This window comes from Periplaneta americana, chromosome 13, assembly GCF_040183065.1.
Source record: "Periplaneta americana isolate PAMFEO1 chromosome 13, P.americana_PAMFEO1_priV1, whole genome shotgun sequence".
Lineage (NCBI taxonomy): Eukaryota > Metazoa > Arthropoda > Insecta > Blattodea > Blattidae > Periplaneta > Periplaneta americana.
In genome coordinates this window covers 55,813,861-55,826,446 of record NC_091129.1, presented here as the reverse complement: position 1 = coordinate 55,826,446, position 12,586 = coordinate 55,813,861, and positions in this window count along the sequence as shown.

Genomic DNA, 12,586 nt, shown 5'->3' with positions numbered 1-12,586 from the left:
GCTTCTGTTTTTGTGTGATTATTATTTGATTCTAACAACATTAATATGTATTCCACTATGTTTATTTTTATTTTATGAGTAAATTTTTATGTAACTACCTATTTTGATTTCATTGTGTACATAAATCGTATCAGTATGTAATTACTTAATTCCGATCCAGTTGTTGTTCAACTATGTAAGCAAGTTTCAATCCTGGTTGAGTGTAAGAGAAGGCCTTACGGCCTTAACTCTGCCAGGTTAAATAAAGCCATTATTATTATTATTATTATTATTATTATTATTATTATTATTAAACCGTTAATAATTGAGTAAAGTGTAATTTCACCTACGAACTATTGTAAAGATTCATTTATGAAAGTATGAGAATTTTAACTAACTTTTTTATTGGTGCATTTTTTTACTAATTTTCTCATAACTGCATTTTTAGCTACGCACTTCTTCCATCAATCTCGACAATAAATGCTAGCCTTACAAACATATTTCAGGCAACGCATTTTACTGAGAGTGACCGAAAATGGTCATGATTATAATAATTTTATATTCGAGTATTTGCTTCAAATAATTTTATTTCAATGTCATAATTTATTTATCTATAAGTTTGTGTTTGCTTTAAAAACAAATGTACTAAAATTACTAAAATATTGAGCTTTTATTGGAGAATATTGTAAACAAATATGAAAATGAAGAGTTCCAATGAAACTGAATAGGCCAGTCACCTATTTCATGTATTCTGTTCGATATTGTATGTAAGTAACTGCCATCAAACTACATAATATACTTCTTAAAATTCTACTTGTAAAACAAGAGTGTTATGGTCTGCCAGAGTTTCCTAGTTCAAAACATATCATGGAATAATACTTGCAGTACGCCTACATTATATATTTGCTCTCCCTTCTTGCCAGAGCTGATGCACGAATAACATGTATTTGCAACGCTTCTAATTGAGATATTACATTTAAAAGTTCATAGTGTCATGCGTGAGACATTTAGCTACATGTCAGTATATTTACAATTATTATCAGTGCTCTAGAATGGAATTTACAGCATAAAAACTGAGAGAGCGCGTCAATTTCCCTATTCCAGCAATGTTAACAGAGCGAGCGCTTGGGTCCACCGTCGACCTTCGCGGTACTCTGTCTATATAGAGCTCTACCAACCACCACTCACCAGCGCCACCTCTAGAGTTCTCTGAGCTAACTGTGAGCTGTCGCATGTTCAAGCCAGTACGACCTGTGGAACGTTACACAAAGTTTGATATTGTCATTAAGTAATACGGTGCCGTTAAAATGACTCGAAAAAGACAAAAACTTGGAATACGCTCGTTTCAAGACTTCTGGACAAACGAACTTGGATTCATACAACAAAATGATCTTGCTGTTTGTGCCTTATGTTTTATTGTGAATCTGTCATGTGCCATACGTCAAGTGTACAAAGACACTATCAAACCATGTTTAAAAACTCTGAAGAGGAAATATTATGGCTACAAAAAACAAACTACTATTTTCAGTAAAGTAATTGCAACCAAAAATAAAACTACCGAATGTAGTTACAAAATAGCTCAGTGTATGGCTTCAAAGGTCAACCATACACAAATGGAGAATGCTTCAAGGAAACTTATTTGAGTAATGCTGAAATTCTGTTGAGTGATTTGCCAAATAAACAATATTGTCTCTGATTCGAGAAATACCTACTTCTGCGAGATCAATTTAGAAACGCATACCTCATATGTCTGAAAATGTGACAGTAAAAAAGACAATCACGTTGCAACAATCTTTTGTATTTACTGTCGCTTTTGACGAAAGCGTCGATCTGAATGACGTGGCGCTTCTAGAAATATTTGTGAGATATTGTGACAACGATCGTATTTATGAAAAACCAAGAAAGAGGACATTAAAACTACATGTATAAGCTATTTCTAAAATAAACAAATCAACATTGAAAAAATATTCTGTGTTACTACTGATGCCGACTCTGCAGTAGTCTGAAAAACAAAAGATTTGTTAAGGTTTTTGAGGATCATATGGACATCAAATATTGAGCTTTATTGGCACACTGAGTAGTTTGGAAGCGTTACTTCAACACAGCACTACAAGAAGGTTTGCGATGCCTGTTTTTAGACTGTCATACACTTTGCCGTGAAATATGTGTTACGAGAAGGAATGCTAATTCTATAGCTAAGAAGCCTCTTTTCTAAGAATAGTGAATAGCTGGCCTTTGTTTCGAGACTATTGGTGCTCGTTGGACTGTGAGAAATTCACAACGTGAAGTAGAAATAATATTTTATTTAATAGAAACATTTCTTAGAAACATGGGGTTTGGACATCTCTGCGTCTTGTGCAGGAAGCAAAATTAAAAAGATAATATTTCATATCGACTTATATTTTAATTCATGTGTATTTTTTCCGGGTAAATTGTCGTAAATATTAAACATGAACGAAATCACCTCAAGAGTTTTAGAGAAATTGCTGTACATAGATTGACGATGAAACAGAAGGGCGACTTCTCCAAAATTACATTTTTGGCATTAGGAATAATGTGAACAATTTTTTCCGCGAAAATATCTGAATCGATATTCTTTAGTATCACAGTATTTCCTCAAAGGAGAATTTGAAAGCATAGGAGTGTACCTCGCTGCGTTCATTGCGCCTGAAAAATGTACAGAGCGACATATTTCCTTCATTTTCTTTTGCACCATCTTCAGTCATTGTCTTATGATAAATAAGTAAGTGGATACGAAGGTAGATGAGTGTGTAGATTAGTTAAGTAGGGAGGCGTAGATAGATCAGAAAGTATGTAGGTGGGTAGGTAGATAAATAAATAGATAGGTAGTTGAGATGGATAAATAAACAGATTTGATAGAAAGATAAAATAGGTGGATAAGTATATTTGATAGATGGATCAAATAGGTAATAAAAGATTTTATAAATAGGTGAAATAGGTTGGTATATAGATTTGATAGGTAGATCAAATATGTAGATATTATGTAGATTAGGTAAGTAGAACAAACAGGTGGATATTTAGATTAGGTAGATAGATCAGATGCGTAGAGTACATAAATATATTCGATACGTAGATCAAATAGGTAGACAAGTATATTTTATTGGTAGATAAGGTAAATTTTATATGGTTAAATAGGTAGGTACATACAGGGTAGATGAATTGGAAAGCTATGTATGAAGGTGGATAGGTAGATAAATAGATTAGATAGGTATTAAGTAGATTAGATATGGAGGGCTTGGGGCAAAAAAGTGACAAGCCACAATCAAATTTTACAGGAAAACAGCCAGTAAGTCTTAAAGATAAGAATTGTTTTCCTGTAAAATTTGAGTGTGGCTTGTCACTATGTTGTCCCAAGCCCTTCACATGTAGTAAGGAAATGGGTGGTTTAGATGCGTAAATAGGTACGTAAGTAAGGTAAGGAAGTTAGATATGTTAGACGGAGGGATGGATGAAAATCTAGGTCGATAAGTAAGAAGATACTTACGTAAGCACGTAGATATTTAGGTATGTTGGTACTACGTTGGCGCGTAAGTACGTGTGTGGAGTAGATACGTGCGTAGTAGGTCGGACCTTAGCCATTAGGTGAAATTTTATTTTTCGTAAAAATTTAAATACATCCTCTAGAACTGTTACATATATTGAGAAAATAATTCCCTGAAATCTGCAAGGGATTGAGTAATAAGACGTGACGCATTTGAACTAAAGTTTTAACCATTTTGTTAAATTTCTATGTTCAACTGCAAGGCAAGTATTTATGATTGTTTTTGTGTTATCCTCCACCATTAATGGTTTTATTTTTCTTGAAAGTCTTTAGATAACAGTGATTTCTTCACATTTGGATAGCGGCGCCGATATTCTACACTATTTGCAGAATGAACTGTTTTTTTCTTCTTTCGTTATTGTAGTTTGTCATCAGTTTCACTCCCCGTTCTGCTGCATCGTTTATAACTTTAAGACATTTTGCGATATGCAGTCTTTTTTGGAAATTATCGTTCTTTCCCATTCTGATGGACGTGTTTCCAAAAGTCATCATACTTATTGAAAACCTTTAAAAAAACTCCTTGAATCTCAGCAAATGAAGTTTTCAATGCCTTTCCCAAATATTGATCTAAGAACTTTGATTTAACTGATAACATTTTTATATTTCTCTCTATACTCTTCACATTTCAGAGCTTCTACAATCATTATTTTAGTTTCAACTGAAAGATTGGTATCAAAGAATCCCAGTGCCTTTATTTTTGGTGCAAGGTAGCCTACCATAGAAGGTTATAAATTTCTGCAAAGTAATTTTGCCAATATGTTTATTAATTTCGCTACAAGAACGAAAATAACAAAGAAATTGTTAAGTCCTGAAGAGGAGATTATGTTGGAATAGATGAACGAATCCACGCCTTCACACAATGCACACAAGAATTATGCGCGTCTGATTCTCTTTCATTCGCCGGAGGAACGAGGAAACTGACGCCAGAGAACATTTTTGATGCAGTAAATTGCTTTAGTCATTCACCTTGCTTGATAAAGAGATTCTGGAATTCTGAACAATATTGCTCGTGGGGGCGTTTCTCCAAGAAACATTTTCATATGTTTCAGCACATCTTGATAGTTCTCGAGAGAAAATTATTCTTTAAGATTTGTTAGGGCAAAGTGAATCAGTTCATCACTGGTCGGCAATCTTTCTTTGATGTATGCACCTAAAAATACCCGGAAAAATTCCACTTTATTTATTTTAGATCAATATGCCTGGAATTTCTTGAAAATTAGAATAATAGGCTCAGAAAACTTGGCGACTATAGGATCGAACACTTACAATTAGTTGAAAACAGTCTCGCAGATATGATGCCTACATGGTAACTAGAGAATATATTATCTTCCTAATATCTATTCAAGTAACACACAAGTTCATCGAAAAGGACCTAGGTTTGGCGTATTTTAACCCTTTTAGTCCCTTGTGAAGCAATGGGGTCATCTGCTATACTTAAGTCGCTAGGTTAAGGGGCATTGCTTGAACAAGGTTATCCACCTGGCTTCTATGGATGGAAAAGACTCATTGTGTGTTGTTTCTTCTGCAAATAAATATCACTTTATGTCAAATATTTACTATTATTCAGTTATTTTAAGTAGCTTGTGAATAAATTAGAAGTTCGTCTCATTGTGATATAAAACTAATTCTGGTAACATTCACTATATGCAACATGAAGTTTAGTGTACCTTCACAGTTTTTATTATTAGTTACTTCAGTTGAACTATGAAAGTAATTAATTAAACATCACCGCCATTAATAATAAAATAGTATGAAGTATAAGGAGCACTCAAAAAGAAACGAGCCGGAGGTCTAGGAACAGAAACCAGTACCTGTATGTCAGAAGCATTGGCTCTGGCTGCTGAGGCACTTGTCCCTCTGCGACAAAAGGCGGTGAATGGCTGTCTCGTAAAATTCCCGGGGCTGCGTTGTAAACCAGTTCCGCAAGTATTGCTTGACGTCGTCGTCCGAGGTGAATCGTTTTCCACTCAGAGCCTTTTTTAGAGGACCAAAAATGGCGTAATCGCAGGGAGAGAGGTGTGGACTGTATGGAGGATGACCGAGAACCTCTCACTTGAATTTCTGCAATAATGCCGTGATTGTGTTGGCCGTATGAGGCCTTGCATTGTCTTTTGCCATTAGAGCTTTTTTAGGGAACCAAAAATGGCATAATCGCAGGGAGAAAGGTGTGGACTGTATGAAGGGTGACCGAGAACCTCCCACTTGAATTTCTGCAAGAGTGCCTTGATTGTGTTGGCCGTATGACGCCTTGCATTGTCTTTTGCCATTAGAGCCTTTTTTAGGGGACCAAAAATGGCGTAATCGCAGGTAGAGAGGTCTGGACTGTATGGAGGATGACCGAGAATCTCCCACTTGAATTTGTGCAATAGTGCCTTGATTTTCTTGGCCGTATGAGACCTTGTATTGTCTTTTGCCATTAGAGCCTTTTTTAGGGGACCAAAAATGGCGTAATCGCAGGTAGAGAGGTCTGGACTGTATGGAGGATGACCGAGAATCTCCCACTTGAATTTGTGCAATAGTGCCTTGATTTTCTTGGCCGTATGAGACCTTGTATTGTCTTTTGCCATTAGAGCCTTTTTTAGGGGACCAAAAATGGCGTAATCGTAGAGAGTGAAGTCTGGACTGTATGGAGGGTGACCAAAAATCTCCCACTTGAATTTCTGCAATAGTGCCGTGATTGTGTTGGCCGTATGAGACCTTGCATTGTCGTTTGCCCCTTACAGCCTTTTTTAGGAGAACAAAAATGGCGTAATCGCAGTGAGAGAGGTTTGGACTGCATGAAGGGTGACCGAGAACCTCCCACTTAAATTTCTGCAAGAGTGCCGTGAGTATGTTGGCCGTATGAGGCCTTGCATTGTCTTTTGCCATTAGACTCTTTTTAGGGGACCAAAAATGGCGTTATCGCAAGGAGAGAGTTCTGGACTCTATGTAGGGTGACCGAGAACCTCCCACTTGAATTTCTGCAGTAATGCCTTGATTGTGTTGGCCCAATGAGGCGTTGCATTGTCGTTTTTGCCCCTCACAGCCTTTTTTAGGGGACCAGAAATGGCGTAATCGCAGGGAGAGAGGTTTGGACTGTATGAAGGGTGACCGAGAACCTCCCTCTTGAATTTCTGCAAGAGTGCCGTGATTGTGTTCGCCGTATGAGGCCTTGCATTGTCGTGAAGCAGAATGACCCCACAGGTGAGCTTGCCTGGTCGTTTCGATTTGACCGCTTGGCGAAGTGTGATCAAGGTTTGCGAGTAACGCTGGGCATTCACTGTTGTCTTGTGCTGCAGGAAGTCTATCAGAAGGGGCCGTCTTGGTCAAAGAAGAATATCAGCATAACCTTTCCTGCACTTGTGTGGATGGCGTCGGATTTTTTTGGTGGTGGTGACCCTGGATGCTTCCATGGCAGACTCTTTCGTTTCGATTCTGGTTCGAAGTGATGACAACAAGACTCCTGCAGCACGTGACATCAGTGAATGCCCAGCGTTACTCGCAAACCTTGACCACTCTTCGACAAGCGATGAAATTAAAACGACCAGACAAGATCACCCGAGGGGTCATTCTGCTCCACGACAATGCAAGGCTTAATACGGCCAGCAAAATCACGGCTATCATGCAGAAATTCAATTGGGAGGTTCTCGGTCACCCTCCATACAGTCCAGACCTCTCTCTCTGCGATTACTCCATTGTTGTCACTAAAAAAGGCTCTAATGGCAAAAGACAATGGAAGGCTTCATACGGCCAACACAATCACGGCACTATTGCATAAATTCAAGTGGGAGCTTCTCGGTCATCCTCCGTACAGTCCAGGCCTCTTTCCCTGCGACTACGCCATTTTTGGTCCCCTAAAAATGGATGTGAGGGGCAAAAACGACAATGCAAGACCTCATACGGCGAACACAATCAAGGCACTATTGCAGAAATTCAAGTGGGAAGTTCTCGGTCACCCTCCATACAGTCCAGGCCACTCTCCCTGCGATTACGCCATTTTGGTCCCCTAAAAAGTCTCTAATGGCAAAAGACAATACAAGGCCTCATACGGCCAACACAATCAAGGCACTATTGCAGAAATTCAAATGGGAGGTTCTCGGTCACCCTCCATACAGTCCAGACCGCTCTCCCTGCGATTACGCTATTTTGGTCCCCTAATAAAGACTCTAATGGCAAAAAACAATGCGAGGCCTCATACGGCCAAAACAATCACGGCACTATTGCAGACATTCAAGTGGGTGGTTCACGGTCATCCTCCATGCAGTCCAGACCTCACTCCCTGGGATTACGCCATTTTTGGTCCCCTAAAAAAGGCTGTGAGGGGCAAACGACAATGCAAGGCCTCATACGGCCAACACAATCACGGCACTATTGCAGAAATTCAAGTGGGAGGTTCTCGGTCATCCTCCATACAGTCCAGACATCTCTCCCTGCGATTACGCCATTTTTGGTCCCCTAAAAACAACTCTAATGGCAAAAGACAATGCAAGGCCTTATACGGCCAACAAAATCAAGGCACTATTGCAGACATTCAAGTGGGAGGTTCTCGGTCACCCTCCATACAGTCCACACCTCTCTCCCTGCGGTTACGCCATTTTTGGTCCCCTAAAAAAGGCTCTGACGGGCAAACGATTCACCTCGGACGACGACGTCAAGCAATACTTGCGGAACTGGTTTACAACGCAGCCCTGGAAATTTTACGAGACAGCCATTCACCGCCTTTTGTCGCAGAGGGACAAGTGCCTGAACAGCCAGGGCCAATAGTTCTGACATACAGGTACTGGTTTCTGTTCCTAGGCCTCCGGCTCGTTTCTTTTTGAATGCTCCTCATACATCTGACATTGAATTGACAATTTTAATTTTTAAGAAATTGCAGTAAAATTGACTTGCATTGACATTTCGCTGAGCCACTGGTATCATATGGATTCTTTCTGTTGCTGACGCAGAATACTTTTAATTCTTTCTCCATCACTACGCAATCTCTTCCTTACGAAGGATTACTTTTATTTCTTTTTCTATCAATACGTGATCTTTTGCTATCATTGAACCTGGTCTACGATGTTTTCCTTTGGCTTAGAACAAAATTGGCGGTCTTCTTCAATAGCAATCATCAGAAGGGAAACATCGCATGTCCAACATCGCACAGATGATCTAGTTTTTTTCAGAAATACCTGCTCTCGTATTGAAGTTGAAATCTGCGTTTGCACTCTTTCGTATCACTTTCCACTTTTATAGAACACCTCCAATTTTTCAACATTGTGTTGAAACTTCATTGTAGAATTTCCTGCTTTCTCCCAAAATGCTTCTACTTCTTTCATAACCAGATGTGCACTAGAACGTAAGTTCTGTATTACTTTACGCATATTGTAGAACAACACTTTTAAAACTGGCAATTAGAAGGCAATTAATTACACTGGTCAACAATGATTTTGTTAAATAAATAATTTCGGGTGTTTCTTATGTATTGGCATCTGCTGATTTAAAAAATGAAGTCAGAAATTTTCCATCACCCACCTTTTTTTTTAATTTTGAAAATAATTTTGTTTCTGTTTATTAGCATTTCTGGTATATAACAAGCTGGTTAGAAGGCGTATTTTACATTTATATTTCATTGCATTGTATCAACAATTGACTTGTAACGTTTGGTATAGTTGCCTGTGAATTCGCGAATAACAACAATGACATTTCCCTCACAAAACTGTGATTGTAAGGTAAATTTCCCAGGTGAATAAAAGCTTTCTTTAAAGAAAGAAGTTAATCCTGTGCTCTCTTCCGTTATCAATTGAATTGTGATAGAAGTATATAATACCATACCTAATAGTGCATTGTAAGGAGTAGTGTATAAGTGTATAATGTGTAAGAGACATGTCTTGAAAGTGTCTCATTGATAGAAACAACTTCTGTTAAGTGTGTGGTGAACTCACTTTAAAATAGCAGAGGCCAAATTTTACTCCTCTAGTTAGAAGAGCTTATGACTGTTATTTTAACAACAAAATAGACCAGAAGAATACATTGGCCCCGGAAATCTATTGTGCCAAATGTGGAACACTATTAACTTGCTGGTTAAAAAGATCCCGTCATATGCCTTTTGCAGTCCCTATGATATGGCGCGAACCTAAGGATCATTTGACAGTCTGCTACTTCTTCTTGACAAATATATCTGGAATAAGTTCGAAGTCCAGACGCTGTTAAATATCAATCTTTAGTTTCTGCAATTCGGCCGGTGCTTCATGGGTCAGGACTTCCCATACCAACTCCACCAGATGACATAACATTGACAGACGTAATTCAAAGTGTTCCTGATATTCAGAATGAATTACAGAATGATCCAGATTTTGTGGAAGATGATATTATAAATGAACCTCACTTTCTAACACAGGACGATTTAAATGATTTGGTTCAGGATCTTGGTTTAAGTAAAGGCAAGGCAGAATTACTCGCCTCATGATTGGAAAGCTGGAACCTGCTGCAGGTTACACCAAAGTAAGTTTCTTTCGCCAACGCCAAAAGGAATTTGAGCATTTTTTTCTAAAGAGGAGGACCTAGTTTTCTGCAATGAAGTTGAGAATTTGTTCGAGTCACCGGGTATTGAGCATAAACCTGAGGATTGGCTTTTGTTCATAGAATCCTCGAAAACAAGTTTGAAAGGAGCGTTACTACATAATGGAAACAAATATCCATTTAATGCTTTAGCCCATGCAGTTTGTATGAAGGAAAATTACAAGAATATGAAGCTTTTACTATCCACTAACAAATGTGACAATTTTTCTGAGCAAATATGTGGGGATTTGAAGGTAATAGCTATCTTACTTGGGTTACAGCTTGGCTGTACTAAATTTTCCTGCTTCTTGTGCAAGTTGGATAGCAGAGACAAAAGTATTCATTATATAAAAAAAGAACTGGACAAAGAGAGAGTCACTTTAATCCAGGACAAGGTAATGTTCTCCACCAACCACTTGTAATTTCTGAAAAAATCTTATTGCCTTCACTGCATATCAAAGTAGGTTTGATTAAGAATTTTTTGAAAGCAATGGATCGTGATGGCAGTGCATTTCTCTTCCTGAAAAATAAGTTCCCAAGAATCAGTGAAGCTAAGCTAAAATAAGGCATATTTGTTGACCTCAAATGAGGGAACTGATGAAAGATACGCAATTTGAAAACCAGTTAAATATGCAGGAAGCAGCTGCATGGTTATATTTAAAAAATGTTGTCACGATCTTTTTAGGAAACTTCAGGTCTGAGAACTACAGAGAAGTTGTCAGTGAGATGATTGAGAACTACAAGATCATGGAATGTAATATGTCGTAAAAAATACACTTTCTGCATCCCATCTCGATTTCTTTCCTGAAAACCTAGGGGCTGTGAGCAACGAACACGGGGAGCATTTCCACCAGGACATCGTGGAAATGGAAAGGTACTACCAGGGTAAATGATGTCCAAATATGCTGGCAGACTATTGTTGCATCCTGCAGAGAGATGTTTTTCAAGCAAAGTACAGCCGAAAATATGTTTCACATACATTTTAGGTCAATAAATGTAATTTCAGCTAAGATATCGTAATATTATAATGTATACTGCGTGTTCAGTTCAAAGTGTGTCATGACTCGCTGTATGTCGTCATGTGGCTAGCCGATGAGCCTAGAGAATTCAATCTTCCTACACTTCCGCATACGCGTATTACCTATGCGCCAGAGAAGTTGCCTGGCAAGTACGGGGTTCATTCAGAAGAGTATTTACTGATACGTACCGTAACGCCGGTAGTGGCAGGAATGTGAACTGTTTGGAAACACGTACTGAGGTGAGTTTTTTTTTCTTACTGTCGGGATATGTGGAGAGGGTTAAGACGATTATTTACGTACTTATTTGTTGACATTAACTTCGACGGTCAACATGGACACGGAGCATTTGATTTGTGTTGTGGAATGTTGCCGCCGTATGCAACCGATGATAACAAATACCCTGCGTGCGACTTGCCCGCGCAAAACACAGTTCGAAAGAGGTTATGGTAGCACACAGACCGTACAGACCGCCATCTGTTGCTACGACGTTTAAGTTATACCGTACACGTTCTCAAGTTCAGATTGAACGCCTTTATTAACAGGCAACTTCTCTGATATAAAAGCTGAAACTCGCTTCAAATCGCTGACTCACAACAGTGACGTCATGACACACTTTGAAATGAACACCTAGTAGATACGAAAAATGTTTTTCATGTGATTACTCTAAAACCGTGGGTGATGGAAAAGTTCTGTAAGAAGATTTGAAATCAGCACAAAAAAGTCACTTAGAATCGCCCATTGTTTCCCTTTTAACAGACACAAGTTTAAATTTTGTTGACCAGTGTTATTATGCACTTACTATTTGTCTCATCGTATAGTAAGAGAAACAACGAATCAGACTTTCGTGTTCCCATTTTATATTACATTAATAATTATTATTTTCTGTTACACAATTATTATTAAATCGTACTAATTTCCATCACTATCTTAGCAGTATAACAGTGCAACTACGCAATGCTAAATACAAATTTGCCACAGTAGGCTCTCGCCAGAGGGGAGGGGGTTCCCACTCGGAGCTATGCGACATACGTTACTTTCTTCTACGTTTACTAATCTAAATACGTTCTTTCCGGTTAAGTGAACAGGAAATTTCTACTGTTGTTTTTAGAATCCAGATAATTCAATAGTTACAATTCAACCAAATATCCACCACAAGTCATAAACTTAACCTTTTATATAACTATATTCGGAAATGTTGCTCCTCTGTTAATGTTCAGAAAAGATGAGCTACCACTTACCTTTGTTGGATCGACTTCAAATTTCGCACGATTTTTTATTTGTACCGTATGTAAAAACTTTGAGGGGTGTCCTGAAGAAAATTCGGAAGTTCAATATTAAAGGGCAATCCTAATGCGTAGTCAGTCTAAGCTAATTAGGTGGGTGGCTGGGTTGGTAGTTAAGATACTTTTGCTGCGAAACTTTTCTACTGAAGCTGTAAAAGTTGCGACTGGAGGTTGCGAGACAAGGCACTTCTTTTGCAGCCGCAGTTCAGCTGCAGGTTTGCATT